The sequence below is a fragment of the Pinus tabuliformis genome, chromosome 8 (assembly GCF_031772625.1).
Source record: "Pinus tabuliformis cultivar Carrire ecotype Pingquan chromosome 8, CPIR1, whole genome shotgun sequence".
In the NCBI taxonomy this organism is placed as follows: Eukaryota; Viridiplantae; Streptophyta; class Pinopsida; order Pinales; family Pinaceae; genus Pinus; species Pinus tabuliformis.
The window spans coordinates 513,077,280-513,092,685 of record NC_142294.1 but is presented as its reverse complement, the minus strand read 5'-3'; positions in this window follow the sequence as shown (position 1 = coordinate 513,092,685).

Genomic DNA, 15,406 nt, shown 5'->3' with positions numbered 1-15,406 from the left:
TCAACCACCTCCTTAAACACACCCACAAACACCTTGCTTGCCCAGTGAACTACTGCACGATTATGATTTTGTTTGGAGGTGAAAGGACATAAGTTAGAGTAGAAGTACAATACTAACCATTTCGCAACACAATAGAGAGTTTAAAGCATTGAATAAATTTTGGTAAATAGAACTGTTTCCCACACTCCACAACACATGCAAGTTCAGAAAACCATTTATTATGTAAAATCTTCCATGTTGTGTATTAAATATTTTCTCTATCATGTATTAATGTCAAAAATTGTATATTAAGATAAATATGAATGTAAAAGTCATTTTCATTGTTGGGCAAGTCATAGAGCCAAAGAGAGGGTGAAAACCTATTAGGTAGTGTTGTTTCCCACACTCCACAACACCTGCAAGTTCAAAAAACAATTTATTATGTAAAATCGTCTATGTTGTGTATTAAATATTTTCTCTATCATGTATTAAAGTCAAAAGTTGTATACTAAGATAAATATGAATGTAAAAGTCATTTGCATCATTGGGCAAGTCATAAAGCCAAAGAGAGGGTGAAAGTCTATTAGGTAGTGAGGAGAAAATCATTGAGGAAATATTGGTGGGTGAGTGAAAACCAGTCTTGTAGAATTTTACAGACATTTACTCTGCAACCTCAGTGATGCGCAGTAAGTCTTTTGTGTTTTCACTTGGAGCTATAGCCTCTATTTATCGTTCTAATGTATTTTCCTATGTTTTGAAATATAATACAAAGTATGTCATGTTGTGATGTGATCTTAAGCCTTCATGAGTAAATTTATCGCAACCTTTTTTGTTTCTACTTTGTTTTGCCGTGATATCGTTGCCGCAACTGAATTATGAGCCAAACTCCTCTTTTTTGCCCCATAAAAAATTTCTAATAGTGAGACTCTAGTTACAAAATATGTGGAAAATTTTGACAACTCAACCTATCACATATAATAACCTATTCATTAAAATAATTTCCAGCAAAAATCTCATCAATATAAATCTTATGAATCTTAATCTCTACGTTGTGAATCTCAATCTTGCATGGTAGACTTTCGATACAAACATGTAAAAGATATTTAATCACATCATTTTAATGATTTCCATTGGCTTCCATGGACAATCCTTATAGCATTTGCTAAATAAAACCAAGTAAAAGCGTGAACATTATTCCCCTCAAGCCTTCGCAAAATGATAAGTCCAAGGAAATAAATTACTGTGAAATTCCACTCGTAAATTTCAATCTTTTAAATATGTTAATTCCATTCATGATATTTAAATTTGGGATTCACATATCTATTACAAATGTATGTTTGAACATTTCCTTCGGATAAGGATAAGACCAACTCAATAAATTACTGTGAAATTCCACTTGTAGATATCAATATTTTAAATATGTTGATTCTATTCAGGATATTTAAATTTGAGATTCACGCATCTATTACAAATGTATTTCTGAACGTTGCGTCATGGTTTGTGATTGAGACCATTGGGATGAAAGAAGTCAAGGAATATGTTTGGATGTTGCATCATCGCTTGCATACGAGACCATTCCAATAAGTAAAAATATGTACAAGTCAATTTGAGTTCTTATTGTATTCCATTCAAATGATTTTTGATCTTTATTGTGAAGAAAATTTATGCAAATTTCAATTTTCCTTAATGCTTTCAATCGCTTCACACAGGAAAAAAAAGTTGGAACCAAATTCCCAACAACAAACCCAACCCATGCAAAAATCTTGGAATATTTCTTTACACTAACTCAAAATGCCAAACTTTACCCTGCTCCACGGAAAACGAAAAAAAAAATACCAGGAAGTAAAAGACTATTTGATAACTTTCTGAATTGACCCCTAAAAAAGATCGTCACATACAGTGACTGTTTTTCCTTCATTGTATAATATATTTTAAAGAGCTATTTATTTGGCCTATGTTCTTGCCGATTGTGGACGGAATTCCAGACTTTCTTGATCATAATGATGCAGTGGATGTCTTATTGAAATTTACTCCTGCCAACCATGGGCAACGATTAATTCACAAACTGCAAAAACATAATTGCTTTTTGCAATTTCCTGAATATTCATTTCTGTCCACCTACTCACAGTTGTAATGCTCCTTCCATCCTCTTAGATAGGTGAGTAGTCTTTTACAGTGTCGTTCACTACGTATAAAAGCTTGGAGAGGGGACTCTGGCGAGACATTGTAGTCAGGCCTATAACACTGCAATAACGGGGTTGGCTTCTCTTATTAGATTAGGTGTATAGACCAAGAATTTTGAGACCGAGCGATCTCATCAAATTTAAATCAATTGTAGCTACATGGAATGGCATAGAGCTTGACTCATATTACAGAATAGCGTTATAAGTTTGATTAAACCATCTTAACTGTCTTAGATTGCAGGGTTTGATAAAGCGATATTGGATATTTAACTTTATCTTGGTTTGAAGTTTGGTTCTGAAATTTCAATAGAAAGAAAACGTTATTATGGGTGACACGCTGATTCCTTCAGCATCTATGGAGTGGACGATTAATGTCTAGGAAAACATGGATGTAAGTAGCCTCCAAAAGAAATTCCATGAGCATTTGGTTAGCAGAATATTACAAGCTTTCAAGCGATGGAAAAGATTTGTTCTTTCTGTGTGCACGAGGATTTGGCCAGTGGGTGCAAATGATCCTCGAAGAGTTATCCATTCCATCAAAGTTGGCCTCACACTGTCTGTCATCTCTCTTTTCTACTTTGTGAGGCCAATGTTCGACACCTTTGCTGAAAATGCCATGTGGATTGTCATGACTGTCGTGATGGTCTTTGAATTCACTGTAGGTAATTACGCTTTAAAATCCCTCATCATTTTGGGATATTAAAACCCCATGAAAATATGCCAACAAATAACAAAACAAATGAAGAACCACGAGTTATGTCAAACACATGCAAGCCGGTAGTAGTTGACAGACCCAAAATCGAGCTCCCAAGTCAACGCATCAACACTCAGATCCAGTTTATGAGGATCATGCTTTGATAGGAAAATTCATAGGCCTTTGGCCAACGGAGAAAGCTTTGCACCGCTGGATCACAGCCAAATGGAAGCCAAAAGGGCACATAAAACTGCAGTTAGGGCCTAAGGGCTTCTTTGCTGCCATTTTCAATTGTCTAGACGACCGAAAGAGGGTATTTGATGGAGGACCATATTTCTTCAACGTAGCAGGGATATACCTAAGAGGATAGATAGAGCGCTTTAATGCGGACAAAGAAGATCTGAGCTGGGCCCGTGTGGTTGCGCCTTTATTCTCTCCCTCTGGAGTATTGGGACGAAGACTCTTTGCGAGACATTGGGAATGGTTTAGGCGAATTCATCAAAGTGGCAAAGGAGACAAAGCTAAAGCGATACACCTCCTATGCGCGGATCTGTGTATACATGCACCTCAGCAAAGCTCTCTCGGATGTGGCAAGCCTTTACCATGATGATTATGAATGGTTACAAATAATAGATTACGAGCATGTACCATTCTGCTATCGAAAATGCGATGCCTGGGCCATTTATTCCGAGACTGTCCCTCCAATGTGAAATCCATGACCACCCTTTCAATGGACAAATCCGACTTGGATGGGTTCACAAAAGTTCCCAATCACAAAAAGACCCATAAAAAGCCCTCTACCTCAGCAAAAAAACCTGTCACCAACACCTCCTTGCCTTCAACAAGCAACAACTTTGAAATCCTGCTCCAGCGGGAGGTTCATATTTTAGATAATCAGAAACAACCTAAAGCCATTCCTAAGACTTCCACCCATTCTGCTCCATCAAGCTCAAAGAAGGCCCTCACTTCTAAGCAGCCCATGGACAGCAAAACGCCCTCTCCCAGTAACATGCAGAAAAGGACTGCTCAAGGTATGGAGGTAGATAGCACTCAGATGCAGCTCACGATTGTAGATGATACAGAGGCAGAGCAGGAAACAATACAACACATGTAAGAGGAACTGGAGAGCTTCGACATCGGAGATCTAGATATACTGGGACTTGAACAGGCTTGTAAGAAAAAGGAATATGGCAAAATTCCTGAGTGACAGCTAAAGAACTTAGAATTAATTCTGTCAAGAGCACAGAAGAAAAGATCATTAGGCGTCCAAACTAGTAGTCAGTGGGATGGAGGAAATATCTTCAAAGACAACAAGAAACGAGGACGGAAAATCGATCTTCAGAGAACCATCTGCATAGAGGAGATGCTGGTGGAATTTGGAAGATAATCCAAGCTCACCAAATACTATAATCCCCTTCCCAATCGTGAATCATGAAGCTCATCTCATGGAACATCAGAGGGCTCAACAGCCCGGGGAAGGGACGATTAATAAAGAACATGCTACAACAGGAAAAGCCTTAAATTCTCTTCTTGTAGGAGACCAAGCGTAATTCCACAATGTTGGATCAGATCCTTGCCAAAGCGTGGCCAGGAAGCAAATAAGTGGTAGTGGAAGCCATGGGAGCCTTAGGAGGGCTAGCCATCATTTGGGATGATAGAGCTATAACACTTACCAACATACATGCCAGTAAGCACTTTATTCAGGCCAAGTTTCATTTAACAGGGACAAATGTTCATGGACACTTAACTAACGTCTACTTCCCCCAGGAGGCAACAAACAAAGTAGACACACTGAACACCCTAACTCAGATCAACTCAGAAAGATCCCACCCACTTTGGATCACAGGACAGGACTTCCACATGATTACAAGAATGGAGGAAAAAAGAGGAGGACAGATCAAGATGGACTGTGAAAGCACGCACTTCAAAAACTACATTCATAACAACAGGCTTATAGATATGGAATTCAACAATGGCATTTATACCTGGAACAACAAGCGTGCAGATGCCCACCAAATTGCATCTCGGTTAGACAGATTCTTGATCTCTGATAACGCAATACATCTTGGCGGGGATCTCTTGGCCTCTATATTGCCACACTCTGGCTTGGACCATTGGCCTATTAGGCTTCACTGGCAAAGACCGGGAGACAATGTTCGCAGGCCCTCTCGCTTTGAAGCCTTTTGGCTGAATCACCCCGATTTTCATAACCTGATAATAGATACATGGATAAATTTCACACCACCAGAAGGCGCAAAAATGTACAAGCTTGAACAAAAGCTAAAACATATCAAGGAAATAAAATAGTGGAAGCGCTTTACCTTCGGCAATATCTTTTAGGCACAAAACAAGCAAGAAATGGAAAAATTGCAGCAGAGAATCATAGCTGAAGGCAGATCTGAAACCAGATCAGAACAAGAACGTCAACTACAAACGCAGATCTCAAAAAAAGCAAGACAGGTAGAGATTCTTTGGAGACAAAAATCGAGGATCCGATGGCTTAAATAGGGCGAACACAATACAAAGTTCTTCCACCATACCACTATCCAACGGAGAATGCAAAACAACATTACTCTCCTCCAAAATCGACAAGGGGAACATCTAGAGAAGCATGAAGATATAGAACAGGAACTCCTCACCCACTTTCGGAGCGTGCATCAGGAAACAGAGACTGATCGGCTGCTAGCTATAGAGAAGATCATCAAGATTATTCCTAAGATCATAACTGAGGAACACAATCAAATACTCCTCAGGCCTATTTCTTTACAGGAAGTGGAGACAACTATGTGATAGCTCAAAGTTGGGAAAGCACCTAGATTAGACGGCTTCACTTCGAACTTCTTTCACAACTTCTGGGATCTAATCAAGGAGGAAGTCTGGCAAGTAGTCGAGGAGTCCAGAGTTAATAGATGGATGCTTCCATCCTTGAATGCCACCTTCATCGCCCTCATCCCTAAGGAGGAGAACAGCCAGACTCCGAACAAATTTTGACCTATTGCACTGTGCAATGTATTGTATAAAATTATCTCCAAAGTGATCGCCACACGCCTCAAGCCCCTGCTTCCTCTTCTTATATCACCGGAGCAATCAGGTTACGTGGAAGGAAGGCAGATCACCGATGGCATAATTATCACTCATGAAATCATCCACTCCCTAAAGCAAACCAAAAGGGCATGTATGCTCCTAAACATAAACCTCTCAAAAGCTTTCGATACTTTAAGCTGGAAATATATTCAAAAAATACTACTAGCCTTTGGCTTTAACCCCCCTTGGGTAAGATAGATTATGAGTCTCATCACTTCTACCTTTTTCTCAATTCTTATCAACGGAACCCCCTCCACCCCCTTCCACCCATCCAGAGGTATTTGACAAGGGGACCCTCTCTCACCCTTTCTATTTGTTATTATGGCGGAAGGTCTCGGACGTTACATCAAAGATGCCCTTCAAAACCAACAATTACGTGGCCTTTCTTTCCAGAATACCCCTACTTTCACCCACCAACAATTTGTGGATGACAATATGTTGTTTGGGTATCCTTCAGTCCAGGAAGCCCGTAAGCTGAAATCAATTTTATCTGACATTTCAAATGCCTCTAGCGCCTACATTAAAAAATCAAAATCTCAACTCTTCTTCTTTCACACACCTCCCATCACTCAAGCCTCCATAGCCAGAATTCTAGGCTTCTCGATTGCATCTCTGCCCTCCAAATACCTGGGAGCTCCAATGACAGCCTCTGCCTTAAAGCACTCATCCTGGAAAATTCTCCTAGAAAACCTGGAAGCCCGTATCTCTTCATGGACCTTCAGAGCTCTCAATATGTCGAGTCACCTAGTTCTAATCAAGCCAGTGCTACAATCGATGCCTCTCTACCTCTTCACAGTCCTAGAAGCACCCAAATGGCTTCTTAAAGCAATAAAAAATCTTCAATGGGATTTTTTATGGGGGAATACGAAACAAGAAAGAAAATGGGCTCTGGTAAAGTGGGAAACAGTTTGTCACCCAAAATCCTCTGGAGGCACTAGATTATGGGATCCTCAGCACAATAACGAGGTCATGGGAGCACGCATTTGGTGGAGATGGCTCTCGAACCCATATACTCCTTGGGAAATCCTCTGGATAGCTAAGTATGCTCATAATAGACCAGTGGATGATTTAATTCAGCTCAAAGAAGTTGGCACAGGCTCTCTAATTTGGAATGCTACCAAAAAATATAAAGATCTAATCCAACAACATATTTTTTGGGAAATCAGGAATGGAGATAATGCGAGGTTTTGGGAGGACTCCTGGCAGCGAAGACCAAAATTGAAGGACCTACTCACGCCCCACTAGCTTCAGGATTGGGTAGAGCAACCGACGATCAAAGTAAATCAACTTTGGGAGGAAGTTCACAACCAAGGTTATAGGCAATGGTTATGCTCGAACCTCATTCTTGGGCAAGCCATGCAATCCATCAAAGATAGCCTGGATACGGAACTCCAAAACAGGAAAATTTGCCAATCAGATAAGAAAGACATCATCAGATGGGGTTATGAAACAAGAGGTACCTTCACTTCTCGAGAAGCATATCATATAATACTAAGGGACCATACTGTCAAGGATAGCCTGTGGCACAAATTTTGGGAACCACCAATTTGGCCAAAAATCTCCACATTTCTCTGGTTGTTGTGCCAAAATAGAATCCTTACTTGGGATAATGTAAGGAAACAGAGTTTTCATGGACCTTCCATCTGCCCAAATTGGAAACAGGCAGAAGAAACTAAGGAACATCTCCTAAACTCATGTCTGTTAGCAACCCAACTTTGGGAGTTGGTTAGCTTCAGATGTCAAAGAGATGGACAAAATAAGGAGAATTCAACCAACACTATTCATTCTTGGGCACCTCACCCTTATAAAAGAAAAATCTTAAACGCCTTATGGAAGCTAATACCAGGTTTCCTCATGTGGACAATCTGGAAAGAGAGAAATAGCCGCATATTCAAAGACCATTCCTCTCCCATAGAAGTTCTATGGATCAATATATCTCAAAACATATGAGAAACCTTGATGCTCCAAACATGGCTTGATGATGATTTCCCATCCACACCACAAGAGCAAAATATATGGCTAAACTAGAACCTTCAGTGGAACCATAAGAAGGTACACCTAAGGAAAATCCCTCCCTCTGGAGAGACACTTGACAAATTGACTCCACCCCCACCACACATGGTACTGCTCAACTTTGATGGAGCGTCAAAGGGAAATCCAAGTAAAGAAGGATTTGGGGGAATATTTATAAATCACAAGGGCAATGTTCTCCAAACATTCATGGGGTCAATAGGTTGGGATACAAACAACTCAGCCAAATTAGAAGGAATATGGCAAGGACTTCTCCGGGCTTAGAACAATAGATTCTTCCCACTCATAATTGAAGGGGACTCTCAGATCTTAATTAACATGATCAACCATATTTTACAGGGAACTCCAACGCATAAAGTGGGTATCAGTTGGAGATTGGCGAAAAGGCTGGAACAGATTGAACAGTGGCTACTCATTCATAGAGAAGTTACCATTAGGCACACTCATCGGAATGGTAACAAAGTAGCTGACCTCCTAGCAAACACTAGCGTTGAAAGTGGTAAGACTCTTCATGTAGGAGCTCTTATCACCATAGCCAATACTCATCAATTGCAGGATTTCAATTATATAGTGCAAAAGGAAAGGGAAAATACAGAGGAAACGCACTCGAATGCGGGTGTCAACAACGGCATTTAAATGACAAGACGGATCATCGGCGGGTTGGGAAGCCATCTCCCTAAGTGCTTCGTCCTGAGAGCTCACCGTAAATGGATTAAAAACACCTTGCAGGTGACATTTATTGACTCTGAAAGCTATTACGAGCTCACCTGCTTCAACACCATGGCCCCTGCAAATCGTTTTGTTACTCCTCCCCTTCTCCATGGCGTTTGTCCTCCGCAAGCGGCTGAACAGTGTTTTAGAACTACTACACGCAGTCGCTGCCTAATTCTCGCTTGTCAGGATTTTGGTAATGGTTTTCATTTTTTGCATTCCCGTCCTTGTCTTCTTGATTGTGGTTCGCCCACCCCTGCTCCCGCTCATCGTCGCCTTCATTCCAATTCTTCTGTTGTTAATTCAGCCATGGCTCGCCTCAGTCACCGCATGCGTAGTAGGCATGGAGGTTCGCATGGAGGTTTTAACCGCTCGCGAGCTTCTACCAGTTCCACCTCTGACTCTCTAGACTCAACTACTGAATTTTCCAACTCGCTCATTAACCCCACTCATAGCTACCCAAATACCAGAAGTGGGAGAGGTTGGAGGGACAATGTTATCCACACTATGGATCTCCCACTCCCTCCTTTTTCTTTCCCTCACAACACACAATGTCGTTTCTGCAGTTCACTAAACAAGCCTACAATCATTGCTACCATCACAATTTGTTTCAAGGAAGACTCTGCGACGCAAGCTACTCTGTCCAGTCGTGGGAACAAGCAGGAGAGGGAAGAGATAGGTAGTCATGGGATCATCAACAAGCAGTAAGGCTCTTCATCACAAAGATAAAGCTGGGGACGCTGGTAAGTGACAGATGGATGCTGAAGGCACTGTAGATGCTCCAACTATTCAAGGTCGCGGCGCGTCTAAAGAGGATGACGATTGGTATCAGTTTTCCTACTGGATTGAGGAAGAGCCGGCTTCGGAGGAACCACCAGCCTAACACGTGGCCTCATGTAAAGGTCTCCGGCTCCCAGGTGGATTTGTCTCACTTTGTATGGTTTTTGGTCTCTCACAAAGGTGTCCAGCTTCCAGGCGGATATGTTTCTATGATTCATGGTTTTGTGGTCTAGATGTGTTCTGTCTTCACGCCAAGTGTCTTGAATTCTCTGGTTGACTCTCTGCCAGGTGGAAATGGCATATTGTTACTTGGTTATGTCCATTTCTTTTTGGTTTAGGATTGCATTCCTCTTTTTTCATTTTGAAAACCAAGGTCTACTTTGAAATAGTTATTCTGGTTCAATGGCTCGTTTCCCCCATAATAGGGGCAGTCTTCAAAGCTTCTTAGACTGGTTTCCCCTCTGTTGGGGTAGTCCAATACCAATAGTTGCATTTTTTGATGATGACTAATGCTCAACATCTCTGAGATCAGGTTTCTATATAACATTTTTTGTATTATATTAATAGATCAATACTACTTAGAAAAAAAAACCTATGTTTAATACAATTAACAATTAAGACACAAACATATCAATTTAAGATGATATTATCTAATTAGTAATTACAACTGAAAAATTGACTGTGACAGTGCAGCCTAAGTCGGCCAGCTTGTAGACAACTATTGTCTTGTGCCTATACCGAGGTTGTTATTTTACTTACCATTCACGTTATCTTATATAAAGACAACGATTTGTTGGGCTCTTTGTTTTGTGGGGGTAGTCAACTAAGAAGAACGCGACAAGTTTTACTAAGAAGATTTCTCGGACATCAATTCCTCTTCTGTCCCTTTCATATATGCTGATACGATTAGAGACAACTTGTATATTGTTGCATTCGACACTACTACACGGAGGGGGACTTTAAGACAATTTTTTAAGAGAAAAAAAATATTTTGTCTTCAAAATTTCAATATGAGGCGATAGTAAAAAATGGTTAAGGTAAAGGATTAGGGGTCTATCTACTGGCATTCACTGAGTGGTTGGTTTACCGTGGTTGTGAAGTGATATTCAACAAAGGAAAAGCATTCCTAAGACACATAGCCATGGGGCAGGTGAAGAAGATCGGGGTTGTGTGAAGATCCTGTATAAGCTAGATGTGGAAGAATGTGCTACATTAAGCACTAAGGCGGAGAAAGTGAAGGTTGCGATGTCGATGAACTTTGGCACAAAATACTTGGTCATTTGTATCATGGTACCTCGAATATTATAGAACAAATAACCACTCACCTCTCTAAAGGAGCACTTAAGCAATAAGATATATGCAAAGGATGTACATTACAAAAGTACATAAAACCCACATTCCATTATCAAGACAACAAAGCACATGCAGTCCTAGAAAGGATCCACTATGATGTTTATGGACCTTTCTCGACAACCTACACTGTTAGACACAAATATTTTGTCACTTTTATTGATGACTTCTCACGGAAGTGTTGGATCTTCTTCACGTGGAATAAAGATGAGACATTCTCTGAGTTCGTAGAATTCAAGACACTAGTTGAAAACGAAGCTAGCAAGAAGGTGAAGGCTCTGTTGTAGAGGCTGCAACACCCTCCAAAATTTTGGCCTGCACTTAAATTTCATAGCCTACTATGGATATTGTGATCAATCATTCCTTAGTTACTTATTGGTAAGTTGATGATCTCAAGCTCCCCTTTTTGATCTTAAGAGTCGTTTATGCTTTTATCTTTACATAGAATGTGTCATCTCTGGGCGTGGGGGTAATCACTTGTCATGCAAAGGGAGGTTTGTTTTGATTCAAGGGGAAATATTTGTGAGAATGAGACATGTTTAACACTCATTTCACACACTCTTACACAAGTTTCGCCTTTATCCTCCCAAAGTCTATAATCGAAGCCGCACTTGCCGTAAGCTGCCACAAAGGTTGTTGCATTAAGTGAAGTATGTGTTATATGTTCTGGATGGTCTATGTTATATCGATAAGTTTTCAAGTGTGTGATCATAGTGAAGTTTTATCACTATTCACATAAGTTCCACTGATCCCACACTTAGCTAAATTTCAGAGTTTGCTTAGCAACCTAGCTTCATCCAACTTTCCTGAACTACACACTTCACATATGTAACCCTCAAGCTTTTCCATTGCTTGTTCGAACCGTGCAATGCGCAGAAATCCCAACCTCCCTTACCATTCAAAAATGCACAGTGGTTTCCTCTAGTGTCCTTCCCTCATCCAGAACCCACTGTCTCCAAAAACTGTGCAGTTTTGTCCCTTGACTACCTAGTCTGCCTTGCATCCTGAAATTGCATAGATGTGTCCTCTCAGGGCCTCGTCCCAAGTAGTGTCTTACATCTTAAGACTATGTAAATGTGTCCTCCCAAGGCCTCATCCCGCAATAGTCACTACCCGTTGAAACTACACAATTATGTCTCTCACTGGCCACGAAGAAAGATGACATGATAAATGAATCTTAAGGAGCTGAGGAGAAAAATAAGCAGACCAAGAAACCCAAGGTATGATAGAATATTAGAACCGCATGAAGACTCCATCTGATGCATAACCCTTTGGAGGCTAGGTATGGGAAACAAACCACGTCTTTTGAAATACACCTCTTAATGCAGCTTAAAAGTTTGCTTATCATTGTCGTATCATTCCGTCTTCAATGACATTCATGGTTGCAAGAACTGAAAGTCATTCCATGTGTTTGATCTACGTGTCTTGCTCCCTTTCACTTGTTTATTACATAGCTTAGAAGATGAATAGTATTACCACTTGTTTATTTAAGCTACTGAGGTTGTGACCAACATGATCTTATGACTAACCAGGCACGATGCAAGGCATCCTAAGTGGGATGAAAGATGTTTGATGATATGTATGTAGCTAGTACAATCCTCTGCATTACTCCTTTGCATTAATCCTTGCTTTGTATCTTGCATGTACCCTCATCGCTTGTGAGATTTGGCTACCTGCTGCCAATAGTCTCTTAGCTCTTTCCTGACAAAGCAGGTGAAGGAATTTCCTTCAACCTGATTTCTTCAAGGCTCTTCATAGAAATTATAGAGCTAAGAGAAGGAGATGTGGAATCTCACTATCAAACTCTTGAAAATACTTTGCATGTTCGAATATATCCAAACAATTAAGCTACCACTCAACAACATTGTCAATCTTGGAAGACTCAAAAAATATCACATCTATAGATATTATAAACTTCTTATTCACTTCATCATAGAGATGGTATGCTTTGGACGTATGAGTACCCAAAGAAGATACATTTGTGAATCCTTGAATTGAGTTTTTTTATCTATTCCTTAGGTATGAAGGCATAATATGAGGAACCAAAAACCCTGAGATGCCTCACTGAAGGAATGTGGCCATACCACATTTCATAGCGAGTCTTGTTTCTAATAGCAAGAGTTGGACACCTATTATTTATATACACAACACATAGAACCACATCAGCCCAAAACCTTATGAACTTAACATGTTAACTATGCCAAGTTCATAGTGAAAGTAATACATTCCAATGAACTATGTGTTGAAAAGTGTAGCAAGAAATTCTCAATTTGATTTTTCCTTGATTAAATTGGAAAATTTCAAATTTCCACATCAACATACAACTTGGATGATGTTAACTTGTGTGACATGGCTTGTGTCACCTAGTTTACTCAATAAATTCGAGTTGGAGTTAGAGTTCAGTTCTGCATATGAGATTGCTAACTTGTGGCAATAAAGGTCAATTATCTTAGGTTGTTGTCAGTTAATCTATTTCTAATTTTTGGAGGAACTAGTGGAAGGTCGTTTAAGCAGTGGGACTTCAGTCAAACTCGGTGATCATCTAGTTAACTGATCAATCAACCCAAAATAGTTGGGGCATGAAGAGAAGTCAAGTCCCCTAAAATTGGTGGAGATTCGAAGGTAGTTTTAATTTCTTGTAGCTCACACAGTTGCAAGAACTTTCTATAACCATAGTGGAGGAGGTAGCTTGATTAGGAGCTTCTTGTGAAATTAGAGAGCAAATGATTGTTGGTAGCATTAATAGCCTACCAGGAATTTGTTTTGCACCACACTTCAATGTTTTGGGCATGGTTATTGAGGGTGGATTAGTTTTTTATGCTTTTTGGTCATGCACATCCTCACTAAGTATCTTGGGAGGTCTGTAATAGCTCCTTACATGCACATCCTCACTAAATATCTTTTGGGATGTCTGTACTAGGTCCTTGTAAATTTCTGTTTGCCAAGGCTTAACTACTTATGATCTTAGGTTCTCACAACAATTCAACAGTTTATGGTACTTTCCAAATCACCATTCCTAAAAGGATCCAACAAAACGACTTCATAGGAATATGAGAAGGGAAAACTCTTATTGGAACTAGCCTAGAACTAGTGGAATTGGTTGGTCCCAATGGCTTTAGAGTTGTACTAGTCTAGTTTGGTGGTTCAGATTGGATAAGGTTGGTCTTGTATTGAACTAACCTTAAAACACCAAATTCACTAGTTCTCTAATAAACTGACCAATTCTGAAGAATGTAGTGCAACATAGCTAATGACCACCAAATAATAATTTTTTTAATACAAAATAATGAAAAGGAAAAAAAAATTATTAACTCGAGGGCGCTACAAAACCTAACCCTAGTAATTAATGGTAATATTTAATTTTTAAAGTTAAAGTAAAAGTTGACATTCTCCTTATCTTTCCTTTTTGAAAAGGAAAGATAAGGATACTGTCAGCTTTTACTTAAATTTTTAATATTAACATTAATTGTTTCAAGTTGTTTCAAAGTGGTTCCAAAGCATTTAATTTTGAGAAAGTCAAATTTTAGATCCCATTCAAAATTTAGTGGTTATTGTTCGAACCGCTTCTTTATAATGAGTCCTAGACTTTGATTTCCAATTTTTCAGGTGCAGTTATTGCATAATCATATTCCTCGTGAGACTTTGCAGTAGAAGTTGATCTTTAATCTATTGCAAGCACTTGACCTAGAATAGGGAACCATCAGCTACCCCTCCCAAGTTGCACCTCAAGATTGAAATTTTCTTTTTCAGTAGACATTCATTTTATCCATTAGATCATTTCTTCCACAGTGACAGTCCAACAACACCCCTACCAGCATATGCTTAACAATCCATCTCATCTTTACTGCTACCTTATAAACACTCTTAAATCTTATGTCTCCAATATAAAAGAGGAAGAACCAGAAAGGCCCTTCTTGGACCTCTTCACAACCCACAATAAGTTTAGCTTCTCTCTTGTGCTTACACTCTAGTCTTCTCGCAGCTTCAGAATGGTGAATCTTAAACACAGTCTCATGATGTCCATTCAGGGGAGCATAATTCACCCTTTGTTAGAATCAAATTACACCCCTAGCATCTCCTTTACCTTTAAATGCAGGCATATATTTTCCTTCTAGATGACTGTTAAGCTTCCCATCTTTATTTCGCCTCCCTCTTCTACCCTCATGAACCCGATAAGCTGAATTTAACCAATCTCAATGTATCTGAGATAAACAATACATCCAACTGGGTAGACTGAGTTGAGACCCTTTTAGAAACTAAATCCATCCCTTCACAATGATATATCCCTCCCTAACAACATCATCATGCTCTTTTTGAGATATATCATTCCCATGATCACTATAAATTTCTGAGTCCTTCACTTACATATTTGGTAACATCATCATTGAGATCGCTTATGCTTTGTTGTGTTGTTTCTTGTGTTATGATTTCCTTTAATGGAAATATCTCCCTAGTAGGCATGCGTAACTAAATTCAAGTTCTTATTGAACTCTTGCGTTAACATACTTAATTTTCATTTGGACCTATTCGGTTTCAAATTCTTGTGTGGTTGGTTTACTGGTTGACTACTAGCATTCACCAAGTGGTTATTGAT